This window comes from Catharus ustulatus, chromosome 3, assembly GCF_009819885.2.
Source record: "Catharus ustulatus isolate bCatUst1 chromosome 3, bCatUst1.pri.v2, whole genome shotgun sequence".
Classification (NCBI taxonomy): domain Eukaryota; kingdom Metazoa; phylum Chordata; class Aves; order Passeriformes; family Turdidae; genus Catharus; species Catharus ustulatus.
In genome coordinates, this window is record NC_046223.1 from 113948727 (window position 1) to 113970416 (window position 21690).

At 38.8% G+C, this 21690-nt stretch overlaps 1 protein-coding gene and 1 long non-coding RNA gene across 2 annotated transcripts in view; one reads left to right on the top strand and one right to left on the bottom strand.

Moving 5' to 3' along the window:
* RCAN2 (regulator of calcineurin 2) overlaps positions 1 to 21690 on the top strand; it is an 80541-nt gene that overhangs the window by 19828 nt on the left and 39023 nt on the right. The window lies entirely within an intron of this gene.
* On the bottom strand, positions 9488 to 21516 carry LOC116993724. The gene is made up of 3 exons (XR_004417348.1): positions 21431 to 21516; positions 15304 to 15413; positions 9488 to 9563 (listed from the first exon to the last, which is right to left on the bottom strand). It is a non-coding gene; the product is annotated as an uncharacterized LOC116993724 (long non-coding RNA).

Genomic DNA, 21690 nt, shown 5'->3' on the forward strand with positions numbered 1-21690 from the left:
GTTAATGCCTTTCTACTTTATTTTGTTATTGAGGGACCTTCAACTATTTTTTATCCACATTCTTGTAGCATAAGGACTGCTCTTAACCCCAGATCTAAAAAAAACATGAGTTGTCAGTATTGTGATGCTGATTTTTAAGAGAATTTTAGAATTTCTTTCTAATGCCTTCTGATTGTTGACCTAAGTTGCCACCTGTATGTTGATTTTTTTTTTTTTTTTTTTTTTTTTTTGAGGTTATGTCTTAGGTGTGTTTGGTGAGGTGGAAGGGAGTATTTGCAACTGGCATTCTTGCACAGAAACTTATGTAGACTGGGGTAAAAACACTGCTATTGTGGAGTTTGAGATTAAAGTTATGAAAGTGAAAAGCACTGTTCCACTTCTTTCTGATGTCTCCTTGAACCTGATGATCATGCAGCAAGTCACCTTGGTAGTGAAGGTAAACCTGATTTACACACGCTTAGACCATTTACACCGTGTAAGGGAAAATCCTGGCTGGTACAGAAAGAAATGCCAGGTTTTTGTGAATAGCCCATCCCACTGAGTGAGCTCAAGGCCATCAGGGTGTGTGTGCTCTGGTTCGTGGGTGCCATCTGCTGACTCCTGCCTGCACCCACAGCACTTGCTGTTGGAAAAGATAACACATACTAAGGAATGTAGTTTTAAATACCCCACCACTGGAATACTAAATACAAAATGCACTTTTTAATCCATGCTACTCTTGTGGAATTAGAAGAGCAGTGTTCACCCTAAATGTGTTTGTTTCATTTCAACCCTGCAAAATAGTTTCACAGAGGAGTTATTATTACTATTCTTTTTGCTTGTGGTGGACCTAGATCTTAATTTCCATAGTGTATTGTGGCTCAGCACCTGAACTCAGCTTCTAGAATTTTATCTTCAACATTTTTTTAAGTCTTTCCTCATTCAATGTGTTTATTCTATGTATGGTATCCTGTATGCATCTAGGAAGTCAGACTGAAATAATTTCTGTGTTGTGCTGCTTGGAAACCTGGTAAAAAATGTTCTGTTGTCCTTTGTGGCCATACCAGCAGCACTACCAGGTAAAGTGGTATAAATAGGTGACTACACCTGTGATTTAGTAACAAAGCTGAGAGAAGGGGCAAACTGGAGGAGAACAGTTTAGCTATTCCCTAGAATAGTTTAAAACCAAATTAAAAAGTGGGCTCTAAAGGCAACTTCTCTTTTGTCTTGCTTGTCGTAGTTTTCTTTAAAACTTAAAATAGATTTATTGCTTTAAGTCACTCAAGTGAATGTTGGTATCCACTGAGAAGGAATTCAATCCTAATAAAAATGACATAAGTAATGCCATCGTCATGAGCTGCTGTAAATCAAACCTTGTTCTGGCAAGAGCTCCATCCCTGTGATGTGAGATTCCAGCTAATCCTCAGTCATGGAGCAGCTTTGCTCTCATGCTGTGCAGAGGAAGAATAACCAAATTCTTATTGGTCTGTTTAGAACTTAGGATCCAAATTGTGTACAGGTTTCTCTTTCTGTCCTGACCAGGACTCCATTCCAATTCCACCTTCTGTAGCTGGATTTTATTGGGATAAATGGAATCACAGAACCATTAAGGTTGGGAAAGATCTGTGTGATCATGGAAGCCAGCCATTAACCCAGCACTGCCACGGGCACCACTAATCCATGTACCCAAATGGCACACCCATCTTCCCTTTGGACACTTCCATGGAGGGTGATTCTTCTGATTGCCTGGGCAGCCTGTTCCAATGCCCAGCAACCCTTCCACTGAAGAAATGTTTCCTGATATCCAATCCAAATCTTTTCTGGAGCAACTTGAGGCCATTTTCGCTCATCCTGTTGCTGCTTACCCAGGAGAAGAAACCACCTTCTTCTTCCACAGAAGAATACAGCCTTCTGTCAGGCACTTGTGCAGAGCAAATGTATCCCAGGAATGATTTAAGCACTTAAGCCTGGCTGTTACAGGGAGCCCCTCATCATTTTTTTTCATTTTAGTGAAGGAGGAGAAGTACTGTTGCATTAGGATGATTAAAATCTGATCCATGTTTATGCATATTTATTGTCTTATTTGGCAAAGCCCTACTGAAGTATATAGGATTATTTGAAAGCAAGGTAATGCATAAGATGGATAAAGTTTCATCCTGGTTTAGATGAATGGGATCAGCTGAAATATGTAGTAGTGAATTATTTAAATACTTTTACAGTGTTTTTTGAGCAAAATGAGAAGATTGAGTACTTGTGCTTTTCATAGCACAGCCTTGCTAAGGAGACTGTTTTTGGTAAAAATAACTTGATAAAATGCTCTACTTTTAACTTTGAATCTTCTAATTTAAGAATATATCGCTTGTGCCTTCTCCACTTGACTGCTAAGGGGCGGAGAGAAGTCTTTGGTATTCTTATCTTTATGGAGGAGGTGGAATGTCCTCCAGATATGCACAGAAATACTTAGCAGAGCTAATTGGTGCCTAATGTCTAATGTGAAAAGGTAGTTAATGAATGGACTGAACAGAATGCTTCCTGAAATATTTGAATACATCAGTAGTTTTAAATGCATAAAACATAAGGAAAAGAAAGGTATAATTTTCAAGTCTTGCAGATTGAAGGACTGCTCTCTTTGATGTAGTTATTGATTATCTTAAGTGTTAGGACTGTGATGCTTGTTAGTACAGTGCCTGATAATACAATGTCCTAGACCCTAGAGGAATAAACACAACCAAAATGAATAATGTAACACTAGAGGTGCCAGGAACAGTTTCTTTAGGTAGATATGACTCATGTCCCTCTAATACCTTAAGTAATCTCATGTCATTTATGCAACTTGGACTTTTCAATGAATCCTAAGCCAGAACATTTAATTATTAACTTCCTGCTCTAAGGTAATAACTAAAAATGTTTTACTGCTGTAGAAAAGAATTAGCATAATATGTTTGCGTGAGCTGAGTGTGATGATTACTTTTTTTTTGTACTTTGAGTATGTAAGAGCAGATAATAAACCTCCCTACCAGTTGAATTTTTTTACTGTTTGTTTTTTTGTGTTGCATGTGCATATGCACGTAGTGTGGGTGCAACCTTCAGGAAAATAATTCTGATATAGAAGCTCACTGTGATTTTCTTGGACTAGTAGAATAATTTTAAGAAGTAATTTTAAGAACAGCAGTAGGAAGTCTGCTTGCCAGATTTCAAACAAACGAGTTACTGGAGCAGTTTAGGCAACAAAGACTGGGCATAAGAAATTTTTTAGGTAGAGAGACAACTTATCATTGAGTTACTGTTACTGTTAGCAAGAGTTACTGTTTTATTTGCAAAACAGTTTTCTCTAACTGGAATTCAACCCTGTATACAACTTATTTCTGTTGGCAATGGTGGAATAGCCTGTAGGCCAGTAGGTAAAGGATGGCTTTGTATGCCCAGAAGCCACTGTGATGAGTTATGTTGTAATTGAAAGTTTGGGTAAATGCAGTGAGGTATTTAAACTGTGCTTTTAGTGATATTTAAGTGGCAGTCAAGGAGGGGTTGACAGAGATTTGTCATACAAAAGAGAGACTCTTCTTAAGCTCTTGGCAATACAAAGTGTACTGTATTATTTGACTTTGAATTTAGCTTCTTTCTCTACTTCAGGTTTTTTGAGTCTACAATTAAGCAGACCTCCCTGCTTTTCCTCATGCACATTATAATTAAAAACCTGTAATGAGAAGGTCTGAAACCAACACACTCCTTTTTGAGTCTGAGAATGGTGACATGTGCCCATTTGCCTGAATAGAATGGGAAGTGGTTTTTTTTGGTGCATCCATGTATCAGGCTAAGGTATGCTTTGTCTTCACCAGAATGTTTTTTCCCCAAATTACTATTGCTATCCTGAGCAATTAACTTCCTGCATTGTATCTTCATGGGATCACAGAGACATGGGTTGGGAGGGCTCTCTGGAGGCCATCTGGTCCAGCCTCTGTGTCAGTGTTTAGGACTGTTGCCGACACTAGTTGAGGTCAACTCTGACTTCCTTTCTTCAGCTCTTGAAAATATCCATGTAACTCCACAGCCTCTCTGGGCAGATGACATCTCTATTGCCCTCCAAGTGATTTTTCTTTTTTTTTAAGCAGAAGTCTTTGCCCCTTCTTTACTATTTTACTGACATTTGCACTTTCAGCACATTTGCAATTTGCTTTGTTGCCCAGACTGCTTAGGAAGATACTGAGCAGTCTGTGCCCTGACACTGACCCTTGTGATATTCACCTGTTATTTTTTGTCAAATGGATGTTGAGCACTTGATAATTAGTGTTCCAGCCTGTCAGTTCAGCAAGTTCTCAACTCATTTTAACAGTCTGATCATGTAGTCCACACTTCCTCAACTCAAACGAGATCATTGGGTCAGGATTTAGGTAAGTCAGGCTTAGTCAAAGCTCTTTAAAGTGCTTAAGAAACAGGTGATATTTGCATAATATTTGAATGCTTAGTATTAGTGTATTATTTCTTGTGTCTGTGGTTTGGTTTTTTTTGTGTGTATGTTTTTTTTTTGTTTTTTTTTTAATGTCTGAGAGTGATTTACAGAGCTCAGTTTGCCTTCTGTGAGCTACCGGACGCTGAAACCTGAGCTGCTGAACAGCCAAAGAGATATTGTTTCTTCCTTGGAAGCAGCTGAGCCCTGGGAGAAGCAGGCTTCCAGAGCAGGAAATAGCTGGGGAGGAGAAGGGTGGAGAGGAAGAAACCTGCAGTGCAACAGAATTTTGGTAAGACAGCAGCACAAGCTGCAGAGACACTGGAAAGGCACTTCCCAGGAATCAGAGAACATGTTGAGTTTCCTGCAGTGCAGGAAGCCACTTTATTGCTGGATGGAAAGCTCCCCACAGAGTAGCCCTTCTATCTCTGAGGATGCAGCAGAGAGGGGTAAATCTGCTTCCAGCTGTGTTTCATTTCTATTTTCTCACTGTGAGGCTTCTGTATTTTAACATGATCAGATTCCAGTCTTCAGTCACAGGTAACTGCATCGTGTGCTACGTCAGCAGGAGCTGAGCCAGCAGCTGAAGGAGGTGATTTATTTTATTCACTGGTGAAACAACATCTGGGATAGCATGTCCTGTTTTGGGCTCCTGTACACAAAAATAGATGTAGACAATCTGGAGAGGGGCTGTGAAGGGGAGCATGTTATGAGGAGAGTCTGTGTGTGGGGCTGAGGTTTGATCAGAAGAAGAATAAAAGTCTGGAGGGACCTAATTGTCCTCTGCCACTGAGTGAGTGTGGAGAAGAGACAGCCAAGTTTTTCTTGCACTTGCACTGTGAAAGAAGGCAGCAAATAAACCCAGTCAGAATTTCCCACCTCAAAACTTACAAGGAAAAAACAGTTTTCACAGTGGGTAAGCATTGAATCAAGCTGCTAAAGGAGGCTGAGGAACCTTGATCCTTGGAAGATTTTCTTGGAAGTTGACTGAACAGGGCCCTGAGCAATCTGGTTTGACCTCGAAGCTCTCTGTCTTGAGTAGGAGGTTGTACCAGATGACCTCCCAAGGTCTCTTCAAAGGCAGATAATTCTGCTGGCCTATAAGACAGATGTTTACATGGCAGTTTATTGGAATATCCTGGAAAGTAAAGTGGGTTTAGGTACATATCTGTTTTTTTGTTCTTTGACTTTTGAAGGTCATTCAGTAAAGTCAGTCATTTCTTTGTGCTGTGTTTGTCTTAGGGTTTTGTAAAGCATTTAATCTTTCCATGAGAAGACTGACATCTGCTGAAGAAAACTGATTCACTGAGTGGTGTCAGCCTTTTTCTTGTCTGGCAAATGTAGAATTTCCTTGTGTATAACCTGCCAGAGATGGAGAGTGGGTGGTTGCAGGGCTTGTAAAATCCTACTTTTATTTGGACATATTCCTGGCCCTTCTGTGCATTGTTGTTACAACAAATCAGAAGTTCTCATACTTGGTGTTCTTTCCTGCATGGTTGGGAAGAAGTGGGAATTAGATCAGCCTTCTGACACCAACCTTATCTTTCTTGCATTGATTAAATTTAATTTTTTTTCCACATAGTGGCCAAATACCCTGTGCTGAAGTTCTTACTTTCTGATGACCTCTGCTAAAGAAAGCTGTCTCTGGACTGAGATCTTGCCAGAGTGGATCTGTTGTATTTTTGTGTGGGTGTGCTATTTCAGACTACTTTTTAACCTGGTTTGTGCTCTCTAGACTGAGCATGCCTGGAATGTCTCTTCCACTTCAATTTTGTTCCAAGAAATCCAATTTGCACACTCAGCCTGAGCACTGGTGTGAAACAAAGTGTGATAGGTGAGGGTTGTCAGGAGGTTTGCTTCAAAAGCACAATCCTGGTCTGAACTAAATGCAAATATAGTTGCACCTATAAAATACTGTTGTGTATGTGAAGTGTATGGTTTTTGAGATTGTTCTTACTTGCTTAAGTGGAAACTTAAAACTTATTCCTGGGGCGCATATATAGCATTAACCCAAGTCATGTAAACTCTCCCAAACATTTTAACAGAAAAATGCATTTTTTATAACGAGTGATTACCACATTATCATGAATTATGTTCTGATGTTTACCTGTCTGTGTTGTGAAGCTACTGAACAACCGTCTGCTGAGATAAAAGGGTTGAGATCAGCAGCATGAAGTCCAGCTGGAGGTCAGACATTGGTGGTGTATCCCTGGGGTTTCTGCTAGGTGCAAGCATCTCCTGTAGAAGAGTGAAGAAGCTGAATCCAGGCTCTTCTCAGTGGTGTTCAGTGAAAAGAAATATACTGGATACAAACTGAAAAAAAAGAAAATTTAAACATTTTAAAAAGTTTACAATAAAACCTTATTTTTATGGTTCAGGTGGTGAAGTATTAGCACAGTTTGCCTAGACAGACTGTGGACTCAATCTTTGGAAATATTAAAATCCTGACTGGGCATGATCCTGAGGAACCTGCTCTGGTTTGACCTGCACAAAGCAGGGCATTGGACTAAATGATCTTCAGACTTGTCCTTCAGCTGCAGCTATTCCTTGATTCTTCCTCATCTTCCTTCCCTCATAAAACAGTCACAACTTCATGCAGCACATTCCTATAAAAGCTCTGTGTGAAGCAGAATTGTCTTGGTACATTCAGGAGTGTTGATGTGCTGCTATCAGACTGCTCCTGGTTTCTGTTTGCCCTTGCATTGCAGACCATTTAACTTAAAATCAACAATTGCTCGTACTGATTTAGCACTCCTTAGAACCATTTTATCACAGACTTTGTTGCACAAATTCGGGCACTTTTTTTGACCTGGCACTTGCTGAAGGTTTTACCCAAATTACAGTAACTTCACGATTATAAACCTCACAATTTTGACTAAAATTTTGTTCCGAATCCGAAGTGTGGCTTATAATCAGGTGTGGCTTATATATGGACAAAGAATGAAAAGTTGCTGTTTTAGTTTGGAGGACAGGTGTCTGCTGAGAAAGGCAGGAGCCTCTCTTTGAAATGGAGAATGTAAACCCCCTCCCTCCAAATTATTATAGTTTTGAAATCAAGGGGTTTTCAGGCAAAGATATGGGAATTAGGAATAACAGTTCTTTACTAGGGAAATTAAAATAGAAATACAGTACTACAAAGAAACAAACTCCAAACCCTGACACAGTCAGAGTACAACCTGACACCCCGTCAGGCAGGGTGTTGGCAGCAGTCCCATCCCATGGTGGCTGCATCCTCCTGCAGTGACAGATGTGGCTCAGTTGGAGCAGTGCTCCTGTACGAGGTGCAGTTTCCCTCTAAAGGTCCAGTGGTGATGTGGAGAAATCCGGTTTTCCTCTGGAGTCCAGTGGAGAAAGGGGCTCCCTTAGTGTCCCAAAACCTCTGTTTTTATCTTGGTAAGAAATGTTGGGCTCTTCCCCCTGGCTGGAGCAACTCCCAATGGGATGAAGTAATTTTATCAGTGCCACAGTGGGACTCAATGGCCATGAGCAGAAAATGACTGGCTGGAGGAAGGATGGGTTGTGAAAAGATAAAGAACAATGCCCTGCCTGGTTTCAATGGATGGCCCATTAGCAGAATATCTCCCGTGGAGATCAGGATCACTGCCCCCACCCTCAACAGATGGTGATAGAATAGATACCTTTTATCACACTCTGTATTGTAATGTGCAGCTTATAATCAGGTGTGGCTTATATATGGACAAAGAACGAAAAGTTGCTGGCACCCAGAAGTGCGGCTTATAATCAGGTGTGGCTTATAATAGTGAAATTACTGTAATATCAAATTCTGTGAAAAAATTCTAAAAAAAAAAATAAAGGCTTCTGATATGTTCTTAGTTTAGCTTACAACAAGCTCCTGCTAGATCTGGGTTTGAGATTGCATTCCCAGTTTACTGATAGACATAACCCACTGCTGTTTGTGCTTCCTTGACTCTTTTGGTAGGAATCTTCTTTAAGTTGTGTTGGATCATTCCTTTTTTTTCCTTCTGACTTGAGTCGTCAGCACAAAAGCTGGAGTTGATTCAGCTTCCCAATTCTTACCTGGCTGCTTAAATCCAGTTGGCCTGGTTTAATGTTCACTTACGTGTACTTTGCTGGCAATGTAACAACTTGAATGACTTCAACCAAACGCTTGTTCCTTTTCTGATGTCTTTTTTGTTCTTTGCTGAGTGTGTCACAAATACCTCTGCCCTGGTTCCAGGTGGCAGGCCCAGACAATCAATCTAAATTTATCTGTGCTCAGCAAACTTCAGGAGCTGCTCTTTCCCTGGTTCTGTGGCTGCAGGAGTGTATTGACCAGCGTAGCTGCTGAGCTGAGCTGGCCACTCACTTGGGTATCACGACTCCCACACTTACTCCTAGGCTATTTCATTATTCAGTATTGCTGTTAAGCATCTTCCCTGTGAATCATTGAGCCTGTGATTCTGATGTATTGGAAGATGTAAAATGGTGTGAGATAGGAATGTGCTTAGGATTCTTTATTCCCCTCTCCAACGCGATCACTCTTACGTATTCGTGCTGCTGTTTTACATTTCCGTTTCAAATTTATCGCCTTCTTTGCTCTGCATTTATTCCCTCCCACACTTAAAAATCCTTCAAATCACTGCTGTCTTTCCCACAGCAGTGCCAATCATCTCATCCTGTTAACATTCACAGACATCTTGGAACTTGTTCTTCAATGACAGGCGCTATTCACTTCCTATGCCACCATCATCTTTTCTCTCTCTTTAAACTGTGCTGAGGTCTTGTGAAGTGACATAACCACTTGTCTTTCTTTACCTGGAAGTATTCTGCTGCTGAAACCTGGGAATGCAGTGGCTTTTTCCAAATGCTAATTATGTTACCTTTCTCGAGTTGTTGGTCCTGGTCACCTTTTGGTCCCAATTTTGATCTTTCATGCTTTGAAGACTTTGAGCCATTGGTGGATTTGTGAGTGCTGGCCTGCTGCATGAGTTGTCGTGGGTCATGTGTGGGTTGACATGAATCTGACAGATAAAATTGCTGCTAATAATACAATTCAATAGGAGATACTCACAGCCTTCCCACAGATTGGTACTTCCGCTACTGGCACTGAAGGGAGCGTTCTCCTCTTCTGCACTTTGTTCTGCACCAATCCTGCCTTCTCTGCATTAGCAATTTTCTGTTGGAAATTATTTATTATATGTGATCTCCCATTCATTTATCTGAACTAAACCATACTAGACAAAAATCTATTAAAGATTCCCTTCAAAAGGAGTCCTCCTTTAAACTTTTGCTGCTTTATTTTAGCATTCAGGTGTATGGATTGCAGTGATCTCTTTCAAAACACTTTCCAAACATCTGTTGAATTTGTGCAGGCTTGTGCTTGCCTACCACTTTTCTACCTGTTTTTAAGAAAGCTGTATTTATGTTTGTCCAGTCATGGGGTTTTATGAGTTGGTGACACAACCTCAGACTAATGAAATTTAAGGTTCTCCTAACCCCTTGCTTTTGATTTGAGATGAAAGTTGCAGATGTTTTTTATTAGAATTTGTAAACAATGTTCTAAACCAAGAAAACACTCAAATAATGAGATCTCAAAAGTACTTTAAGAGACAAGGTTAAATGGTTAGAAAACTTTACTCTGCGAAAACAGAATGTAGAGGGAACACAGGAGTCTTTTTCTGGTTCAACCACTTTGAGTGGCTTTCCCGACTGCAGCAGATTCTGTACATTGATAAATTGAAGTCTGAGATAGTGGAAAGAAAGAAGCTTGGGTTTGCTTCTTTGTTATCTGCCATTTTGAAGACTGAAATCTCTGTCTGGGATCTGTTTGTTCTTTCCTTTGAATTTAAAACTGCATGGACTTCAGGTCACTTTTATTTATGTAAGTTCTGCAGTGTTCTGTTACTTAACAAATTCATGTTGTAAATACTGGTGACTCTGGCTTCCCATTCACCAAAGGAAGTAATACTTCAATTCCAGACAAAGCAAATTCTGTACAACTGAATTCTCCATCATTATTACATACAAAGAATTATGGACAGAAAATTATTGCATATTAGAAAAAAATATTCAGTTGGTTGCAGCATGCAGCTGTCCTGTGGATTATACAATCACTGTTTAAAAATACTGACTTTTAAACAATAGAAAAAATACTGCTGAGTTCTTTTTCTGCCTCATAAATTTTTGCTTTGAAAAAAATATTCCTTTCATCACCTTTTTCTCTAGAAGTACTGCTAAAATAGTTCTTAACCTGCAATTCTGCCTACATTTTAGGGGCAGAGGAACTGCTGTTGGCTTTGAGCATTAAGCTCGCATAAATGCTCTACTTTAGAAGTTTGTATAGTAGTAAATATTCCAACAAAAATAATTATTTTATGTTTATCTTGATAAATGGGAAAAATTAATTAGCAAATTGAAATACAGCAGTTGTTGTAACTGGGGAATGGCTCAAAGGCATTAGAGGAAAAAGTGAAAGATGTGGGTCATTAAAATTTAAATAATTTTTTCTAGATTTTAATTGATGTTTAAAAAATCCTAGCAGTGCCTTGAAGATTCTCTGTGGCATGATTTTGTACTTGGTAGCTGCTCTGTCTTCCAGAAAAGCTTTTGTAATCTGTGAACTTTCAAAATGCCCCATCCCTGGAAATAGCCAAGGTCAGATTCAACAGATTGCTCATTGCAGGGGGATTGGACTAGATGACCTTTAAAGGTCCCTCCTATGATCCTGTGATATTTAGTAGCTTTTGAACATTTATTTTACAGCTTTGTACCTAACTCTACGTGTAAGTGGATGTTAATATAGAAACCTATCTCTCTGTCAGTCATCCACCTTTCCTTTGTACCGTTACAGAAACAAGGCAGCGAGTTGGGACTGTCTTTAGGGATGCCAGAATATGTGTCTTTATCAGTGAGTGTGGTTTCAGCCCCTGTGGGTTTGTGCTGCTGCCTGGGTGGGCTCAGTTTAAGCCCCTGTGGCTGCACAGTGCCCCTGGTCCATCCCAAGGGCTGTACTCCCTTGGCTCATAGCCTTGGCAGACTGATGGAAGTCTTCTGGTACTTAGCAAGGGGCTTTTTTATGTGTAAATTTTATATATTATGTCCATCACCACAGGGAATGTGATACCTTGAAGGCTTCAATAGGCTTCTCTTAGTACAGTCTAACATATAGCAAGCTGCCCTGAGACAATCTGCAACTTGATACAGGATTTTTTTTATTGGGAAATTGCTTCTTTTTAAAATCTGATCACTGTATATGGCCTGGTTGGGTCCCTTCAGAAATTTGACTGCAGTGTTGGTGTATGTGAAATGCTTTGTAAATGGCAACCAGACACTACCATCACATTTTAAGATTTACAAGGACATTGACAGAACGGGAACTAGTAACTCTTTCAGTTGCTCTGTCCAAAAGATAAGACGCTATTCTTTGTTCAAGTTGTAATTCAGTTATCTTTTAGGAATGTTTCTTGGTCTGTCACTGTCTTCAGTTGCCTCCATGTGTCACAGAAACACAAACATGGGACATACTGAGTTTCATTCCTAAATTACTGCATCAGCTGCAGGGCTTATCCTTGCCATGAGAAGGGGCTGCTATCACTGGGTATCATCCAATGTTAGAACTCTCTTTAGCACTCTTTTAAGTGCTAATTTAAAGAGTTGTGTCCTTCCTGTGTTACACACGTCTTGGAGCATGAGTTTCTTCTTGTTCAAGTCGATGAAACCAGGGCCATGGAACGGAACAAAGCAGTTCCAAGTGATCCTTTGAGGGAGCAGGTGGTACTGCCAAGGTGCCTCTTGCTATGTGTTGTAATATCTGAGCCTAAATTTATCTCTGTGGCCTGAGGAAATTGTGACATAGCTGGTGGCATCTCAAGTGAAGCCAAGTAGGATTTTGCTTGTCCATCTCAAGTTGAAGGATGAGTATGAAGTTCTGGCTGTAAAATCTCAGTTTATGACTAAAATGCATAGATACTACTTTAAAAATTCATACTAAATTGCAAATTAATACTGAAATTATTTTTGTTTTTTCAACAATGAGGGCACAATCAGCTTTCTACAGTAAGCTCTGCTTGCTGCAAGGAAAAAGAAAGTGTTGAAACAAATTCATATTTTATGGTAAACGTTGGTATGGAACACCTAACATCAAAGGGCACAGGGTGGGGAGGACTGGAGTTTTTTAATCTGACACTTTTCCCCCCTTAACTGAGATACTGTGCAAGGTATAAAAAATGAGGCTATTGGATTAACTCTTAATGGTTGAAATTTTTGAGTGCTTCAGTGCCAGCATTCTCCATTCATAGCTTATTTGCACTGTTCTAATTTAAGTGACTAAAGAGAAAATTAAGTACTCTATAGCTTTGTGATAAGCTTTTAATAGGAGTTGTATCCATAACTTCCATGACTTGATTCATGTAACCAGAATAGAATATTACCATGAAACTAACTGTGTTAACAGATTGCAAAAACAATTAACAAATTAAAGTTAAATCACCAATAAATATTCTCAGATAATTTAATGAGCCTACTTGTGAAAAAATACAAACATAACCAAATATGCATTGCTTGGTGGTGAGGTGAAGGCAGCTGTGATAAGGCAGTGACCAAAACTCCAAGTGGAATTAACTGGAGCACAAGTGGCCATGATCAGGCATGCAGAATTGAGTAGCAGCTAAAGTCATTGTGTGCTAACAGATAATTTTAACTACTAGTTTTGTTAAAGACTCCCCTCATTTGGATGTTTAAATCTATTTTGTACAAAGTGATTGATGGAGTGGGCTGCAGAGAGCAGCTCACATCAGGTCTGCATCTGCATGTCTGGGCACACACAGATCAGAGACAGTTGCTGTGGGATTCAAGTTATGATTTAGTAAAAGTTTTATTTTACAGTTTCTGAGACCCAGTGATCATACAGTTTTTTGACCTTTGCAACTGGAATATTTTGATACAGTTTTTGGGGAAAAAAAACCCCAAAAGCCCCCATTAAACAGGTCCATTAGGCTCTGGAAGGTATCTTTGATTGTTAAAGTGTGGCTGGGAGTGGAGGCAATGAAAATATCTTAAACATGGCCAACAATACCAGCAGAGCTGTGGGCTGTTGCATGCTATTGGGTCTCAAAACCAAGCTTAGAGTATTCCTGGCAGACTTAGTTACCTGGAGTAGCTGCAGGTGTGGTTTAGGAGTCGGTTCTGGGTCCCAAATGCATGTAGCCACTTAATGTGAAATCTACAAAGAATTAACCAGCATATTCCCAAAACTAAATAAGTTCATAAGCTGGGTTTGCATAGATGTGAAGCAACCAGAAGATTATAAGAAGCTATAAAAGAATAAAAAGTGGAGGATGCAAAAGTTTTGCTTCCAAGAAAACAAGAAACTTCACAGAACTTCATAAAAACAGTTATTTTTGGTTTCTCCAGTTTTGACAGGGGCTTCTGATTAAAACTGAATTACTTAAAGTAAAATTAAAAAAACAACCAAACAACCTACAAATAAACCCTTTTTTAAAGTAGCAGCTGAATTGCTGTAGGTTAGTTGGACCCAATATTTGAGTTCTCCCCCTTTTGCCTTTGACCTTCTACCTTTTTCCCTTTTCTACCTTTTTCCCTTTTCTACTTTCCTATCAAAAGTAGAATGAGTTGGAGTTTATGTATGGACATGTTCTACTACTGGAAGGTGCTTTGGTTTGGGGAATATCATGCATTTGGGTTTGTTGTTTGAAGCTCCATGTTTCAGAAGGAAACTGTCTGTTTAAATATACCTCAGTTGCTTTGAAATCAGATCAATTTTCTGTCACTCACTTGTACTTTAATGTATTTGCTATTTAATTACTGTCGATTTACTATTGACAATGCAGTGTCAAGCTCTTTTGTTAGAGAGTGGACCAACATAAGAATAACTAAATGGTTTGGAACTGCTTTAAATACTTACCTTCTGAAACCACACTGATACCTCATATAAAATGTCTTTATAGGAACTAGTTCTGCTTCAATTTTCTAATAATTTTATTTTTCTTGATGTCTCTTTAGAGATGTATCACACTTCATAAGAAATGTGGGGATACTGAATAACCTGAGAGTTCAAAACATAGGAATGGAACTGGTTCTGGTCCTCTCCAGGGCTGGGTCAATGGAAGACTGTTTCCTGAGTTCTAGTTAGGAAAAGAAATGTGGATTTTAGGGAGAGGAAGAGGAGAAACAAAATCTGATCCGTCTCCAAATAAGATACAGGTCTGATTGTGGTCTCTTTCTTCTGTTTGTGTAATCATGAAATCAGTCTTGTAAGAAGAAACTAGAATAAATTAATTTTATAAATACATTACAAGTGCACTGATATCTTAGAATTACTCAGATTTCTTTCTTTTTGTTTTTTTCCCCTGGTGATCATGTTCATGCTCTTGGGGGAAAAAAAGTTCCCTAACAATACTCTTATTTTCCTTTAGAGCCATTGGAATCTTTATACCTGATTTTTATGTCTCATTATATCTAATCTCCATCTGTCTTTCGAACATAAATAAAAAATAATAGCAGAGGATTTATCAAAATATACATCAGTATCATCTATAATGAAGATAAGAAGTAATATTTGTATATGGCAAATTTTAAGTATCAATACCTTTTTCTTTGTCTGCAGTTTAATCTGGGGATTAACAGAAGATACTATTTGTTTTAAAGTGTTGCAGCAAAATAAATCCTATAATACCTATAATACGGCTATAGTACCACCCTATAATATCAGGATAAAATAGCAATTATATAAGAAATCTATTATTCATTGCTTCATTATTTGCTGTCTGACTGCATGCTGTTTGACAGTGGACTTTTTCTCTCCCTCTCTCTTTTTTTTTTTTCCTTTGAACTGGGCTGCTTTTGCTGGCTTGGCAGTAAACGCTGTTTTCTCTCAGCACAGCCATTAAATCTCTCACCTGCGTGTCCTGTGCAGAGCTGCAGTTGAGAGATAAGGTTGGTCTCTCACAGCACTGAGCATTGGTATTCCAGGCTCTTCTTTCAAGGGCATTTTGCTGTGATGAAGCATCTGAAATGACAGGGAAAACATACAGGCATGTTAAATACCCTTGCTAGTCTGAGACGAGTAAGGGTAAATGGAAATGATTTAAAAATACATTTTGAAGCTGTTAACAGAGCTCGTGGATAACTGCAAATCACAGTTTTAGGCAGGAGCATTACAGACCTATTCCAACTGGCATCGTCCACTAAATAACAAATAGTAATGGAGAGTCCTTGTCCTGCCCAGCTTACACTTAAAATCTAAATAAAAGCTCTGAGCCATTCTGAATGTGTGTTCCTGCTTGCTCTTCATCCAAGGTCGAAAAGGTAGTTCTTGTGAAAAATGGAATCCATTTCTTCAGTGTCTTATTCCTGTGACAGCCCCTGAGCACCTCCATCTTCCCACTGGGAACTAAGGGAGATGCTTGGGATTTCAGTTTCCTGCAGCTGTCAGAGCACTGGCCTGGCATCCTCTCTGTGTGTGAATCTTGTACAGAATCCTTACAGGACCTGGTTTCAATTCTGTTTTCAAGTACTGCAAGAATTAACATATGTAAGGACTTCACCTGTTTTGTACTCTTCGGTCATTATCACTTTTACAAAATTAAAGACAGCATAAAACTCAGTTTTACATGTGCTCATTAATACTGGATGCATTGACAGAGCAGGTACCACCATTCCTATCTTACTCTTGGGGAAATCAAGGCACAATGATAACTTTATGTGTAGGATTCAGTTCAAGATTAGCACTTAAATTCCAGCATCAGTTTATATGTATGTACATATGTGCTAGATGCTTATGTTTCTGTTGTAGTTGCTGGAAATCTCATTTGCAGTCAGAGGCTGGAGAGAAATTCAGCCCATCCTAAACTACACAGGAAGTGATTGATCCTATTCTAATAGTCCACGGAGTGCCTTGAACAGGGAGTGTGTTGAACAGTTGCCCAAATATTAAGTGCTAATTTAAATATCTTAAAGAACCTCTTGGGGGCCTCTGGCTGATGTTTCAGAGGAGAGGGATCTTCCAGAGATCCTGAATCTCATGTCTGTCAAGCCTGTATGCGTGTCCTGGATACCCTTAGGCATCTCCCATTGCGTTAGCTATCCATGCTGGAGCCATAAAATTAATTCCCAAATCTGTTGCTTATACTGGCAATGTGTATACCAGCATGTGGGGATCTATGTTTAGTTCTCTTAATTTGAAATGTATGCAATTTATCAATGATCCTGTGTAGCTAGGCTGCAAATAATTTCAGCTTACACTGCAAGGGTATAATCTTCTTCTGTTGCCAGGGATTCATGTGTGTTACGTATTCTGTAGGTGGTCATGGGTTCACCAGGAGAATCAAGGATGTCCTGACTCCTGAACTGCAGCAGTTCATTTTTCCAGAGAGAGGGGTTTGCAATTTGGGACCATAGCAGTTGTTTTCCTGCATGGATCTGGCACAGAAAAGGATTTGTAACCATTCTGAGTTGACAGAAGACACACGCACAGATTTCCACCCCCTCACACCTCCCTGAATTTACTTGGAAGCGAAGGACTATGAATGGTGCAGCCACGTTAAAATAATTGAGCAGCTCTGACTCACAGTTGCAGCTTGTGTGTAGCTAAATGAGACAGCAGAGTGATGCTGCCTGACTGACACAGTTGTTTGTGCACTCACTGAAGTATTCTCCCATCATGTGCAGATCTTTGAGTTGTTGGTATTATCTGTATTAAAGAGGGAGAAATCCTTCGTAATGCTGATGATTTGTTTTATTTTCTTGGATACCCTCAGGTTCTGAGACCTAGAAGCATGACTAATGAAAAGTTATTGTTTACAGAAAAGCAAAATATCATTTAAAATGCAGAAAAGTTACCTTTCCTAAAAGCAAAGCCAGCCAAGGCATTTTCTGCAATCAAAAGTCTCTGCATGTATGAGGAAATAATGATTTAGGATTATTCTAAGTTTAATTAAGCTTGTCTTGTCTGGTTAAGGTTCTGTCTTTAAAAATCTTCATAGGAATGATTATTTATTGTGAAGAGAGGTGAATTGGAGTCCTTTTTTTGCCACAATTGATGTCAGTTTGGGATTTGTAGAAACTTTAGCTTGGGGGTCAGACTCATTGTGGGAAAATCAGTGGGTTTGTAAGTGTTGGATAGTTCAGTGTTCTTATTTACTGCAAATGATAGTTAAATATTCTATTTCAAATATATATTTCCTGGCAGTTCGATGACCATTCTGTTTGCTGGTGTGTTTCTCTGTGTGGATTTGTCAGGTGCTTCCATTTTAGGGGGGCTAATTGACCTTAGTACAAGCCAATGCTCACTGTCGTGAAAAAAAAAAAAAAATTTTTTCTATGGGTGAGCTGAACCCTGCCCAGTCTTAAGTGTTCTGGTTTTTTTATGTCCTTGTGAAACGCCTCTTTGAAGGAGCTAATTTTGCTCCTGAAGAATGTTTGTGGTTGGCCTTTCTTATATTCTACTGCAGACAAAGAAATTAGAAGAACTGTCTTCTTTTTCTGATTTTTTTTTTCAGGACTGTCTCTTACATTTCTAAATTTTTATGTGGTTTTGAAAGTATTTATCACTTATCATTCCATTAAAATGAGATTATATTTGTAAAGGTGTGTTCCTGCTGGCAGGTAGGAGCATGGTTTAAATGCTGTTTACTTGTGTGGTAGGCTGAACGAGATCAATAGAGATGCACATCATTAAAAGCACTTCAATCAGCCATAATGTGAATCCATTCCCAGAGTTCCATTCAGCCCTCAAAGGGTCATTGATGGAGACCTCCTTTTTATTTTTCTGGATTTGTACATTGACTGAAAAAAAAAAAACTTGTAATGTTTGCACCTGCAAGCAGAGCTGCTACAGAAATAATCCATTTAGTACCAGTGATAACAAGCACAAGCTTCATCCAGAGAGTAAAAAGTGAGGATCTGAATTTAGCTGCTGGTTTTGGTTACCACGTGGCTGATGTTACTTTGAGGTCCAGAGCCAGTGGAGTTTCCCTAAGGCTAAATCAGTAGTAGTTTACTTGCAAAAAGAGGGTCAAGATTTTGCAGCAGTTGTTTTAATGACTTGAGAGTTGAGCTTGAAAATCTTAAATCTGTGGTGTTGCTCATATGTGCTAAGCTGAGACACAGCTGGAATTACAGAAGGAAAACAACTCCACACACAGGAATAAAGGCTTTGTTGTCCCAGGAACAGTACAGATCCAGAATGCAAGATTGCTGGCTGGAATGACATGGCTTTTATTTTCCTTCAGGTTGAGCAAATGAAAATGTAGAAGCTGATGAAAATATAAGACCTGATCACCATCTGTTAATTATCAGAGTCTAGTGATGCTATGGTGTTACTGAGGTGCTTGTCAAGGAACAATAACCTGGAATATTACTCTGAGTTCTAGAACCTGTCTGATGCCTGTGCATGTAACTGTGAAAACTTGGCATTTCCATGCTCAGCCTAATTTTATAAATGAACCTTAACTGCTCCTAAATTCAGCCCCCTGAGATATTCACATGTGAGTAGTGCCCCTAAAATTCCATGTACAACTGTTACTATGGACAAACATTGAAACAAATCAAGAAACTTCTGAATAATTGTTCAAAACTCTCCGGTTTCTGTTCTCAGAATTTATGGTCATGGTCTTAAGCCCCCTATAAAATTGGTGAGGGATGGCAGTAGAGTTACATACTGGTACCAAATTGTGATATGGAGAACCTACTGAATGAGTATCAGTACCATGCTGTAGTGCAGGTCTGTCTATTTCAATTTCTATTTATTAAATACTGTATTTTAAAATATGCATGAAACATGGTTTCTTTTTTTTCTTGGGGTTTTGGTGAACTGAATTTAGCAAGACCCTCTAGAGACAGAGTAAAGACATTTTTTGAAAGAAAGTGAAATGCTTTTTCTTTAAATTTGAATTAAAAGCAAGTCTCCTGAACTGGAGAAATAAGTCAATATTAACCAATTTTAAAGTGTTCAATAATAAAATTTTCATTAACATTAGGTGAGACTATAAGGAATTGTGGAATGCCCTGAAAAAAAATTCACATAGGAATATGTCTTGATTTCAAATGAGAAGTGAGCAGTAACAAATAGAATATGAAATATATTGAAAAATGTAAGTTGGAGTACTCAAAAGCTTTGTAGAGTTCTTCTGTTAGGTAATCTTTGTTTTCAGGAGGCAAAACCAACTATGTTATCTTTGTAAAGAGCTCACTAAAATACCCTAGTGAGATAGAGTGGTTTTTAAGGGGAAAAATTAGGTTATACTTTGGAATAGGCAGGAAGAAGTAAGAAATTAAAGTAATTGTGATCTCAGTAAGGTTTCTTTATTCAGATGTAGTGGAAAAATTGCAGTGATTCCCTTTTAAAAGGAGATGATCAGTGGAAGTGCAGGAATAACCATGAAGTGGAACAGGTCAGTTTGCACATCAGGCTCCAGTTTTCATAAAAAGATTAAGGCTCTTGATACTGAGAGGTGACAGTTTTTAAGGAAGAAGAGAGGAAAATAATTCCAGAACTATCCAGTGTAGTTCTGTAATGTAAGATCTTTTTTCCATCACTGCTGTGCAACCACACTCAGGCCAAGCATCACCCTCACTCTGGATGCCTTTATGGACCTTAGAGACCATCATCATCTGATTCTTCATCTTTTCCAAATGCTTGTTTTGTTTTCATCCTCTTGGTCCATCGCGGTTAAAACTTTCATAAGACTCAGACAAATGACTCATCTTTGCTTTCAGTGTTTCCTTCCAGCTCTTTGATAGCACTTACTGGCTTCTCACTTTCCTGATGCCATGATTTTTCCATTGCTGTCTGCCTGCAACTTCAATCAGGCCCTTATGGCTTTTTTCTCTGTTGCCACATACATATTATATTCAAATACATGAGTAAAAGGTCCTATAAACACTCACAAAAATGTTAACTTCCAATTCTTTCTAAAAAGTGGTTTACTGAGGTTTATGAAAAATCTTGACAGTGATTAAGTGACCAGTGCACAAAGCAATTGATAATCATGACAAACAGTATTGATTCATTTTCTGCCTTCAGCTGCCCTATCCATTTCTGTTGTTCTGTTTAGTCTGAGTTTGTAAAATATTTAGTGCTGGTATGTTTTAGTCCTGGCTGTGGATCCTAGTTTGTGATTACTGATGGGGAGTTTGCTATAAATGCAAGTTGAAAAGTGGGAAAATTATTCAATAGAACTTGGAAAAAAATGCTCTGATAAGAGATATTGGCTTATCTGTCTTAGCATCTAATGTCACTGCCCCCTCATAGTGAAGAATTTCCTCCTAACACCTAATGTTAGTATAATTAGGAGTTTATCTGTGAGTGGAGGCAAGCAGAGAAGTCCCCTTATACTGAGCCATGAGCTGCTCCTAGGTTCATACCAGTAGTTAAATATTTAATTCTCCTTATTAATCTGACATATCCATAAATGCCAGTTCTAGGCCTACAACAATTAATAGTAATTTATGGATCACAAGAATGAAGGGAGACAAAAAATAATGGTGCTAATCTGGGATAAAGATAACTTTAGAAGTACCAGACATGCAGATTTTTTATTTCTATCATTAAAAAAAAATTAATAGAGCTTGCAAAGAATAAACAGATCACTGAGTCAGCAGGTGTAAAATATCTTCTACTTGTTTCATTTGTTGAACACGGTTGTATTTGTGAAGGGTTAACCCTTAGGATGGATGGTGTAAAGGTTGCCTAGTGTGAAGTCCTAATTTCAAGGAAATTTTAATGTTCTGTTCTTTGAAGGGATATTGACTTCCAAATCACACACAGACATGCCTCTGATCTTCCTGGGGATGAGTCACAGTGCAACGTGGATGCAAAGCACTGGCATCAAATTTGCAGCGTGTTGATCACTGCTGATAACAGGACAAGATGTTCTCTAATCCCATGTGTGGGGTTATAGGGTGTGCTGTATTAAAAAAGAGGATTTTTTTAAAAAGCAGAGTGCTGAGATTTTGTTGATTTGAGGTGTTTTTTGTTAGCGCTCTGCTGCGGATTTTAAAGTATAATAAAGTAACAAATCTTACCTTGAGCTTAGCGGCTTTAAATGGTGGGTTGATTTACACTCAGAGTGGAGCTTTCAGTGTCAGGCGATCTCTTTTCTTTTTTTTTTTTTTTTGCCACCATAAGCACTCAGCTGAAACAACAGCTATGACTCAGTTGACAGTGAACGCTGCTTGAATTGATTTAGTCCGAGTTCAGATTTAGCACATAATCATGTTCAATTTGATCCACTGTGCTGCCTAGAGATAAAAGGGTTGAAAAAATAGATTTAGCTTATGTCAGT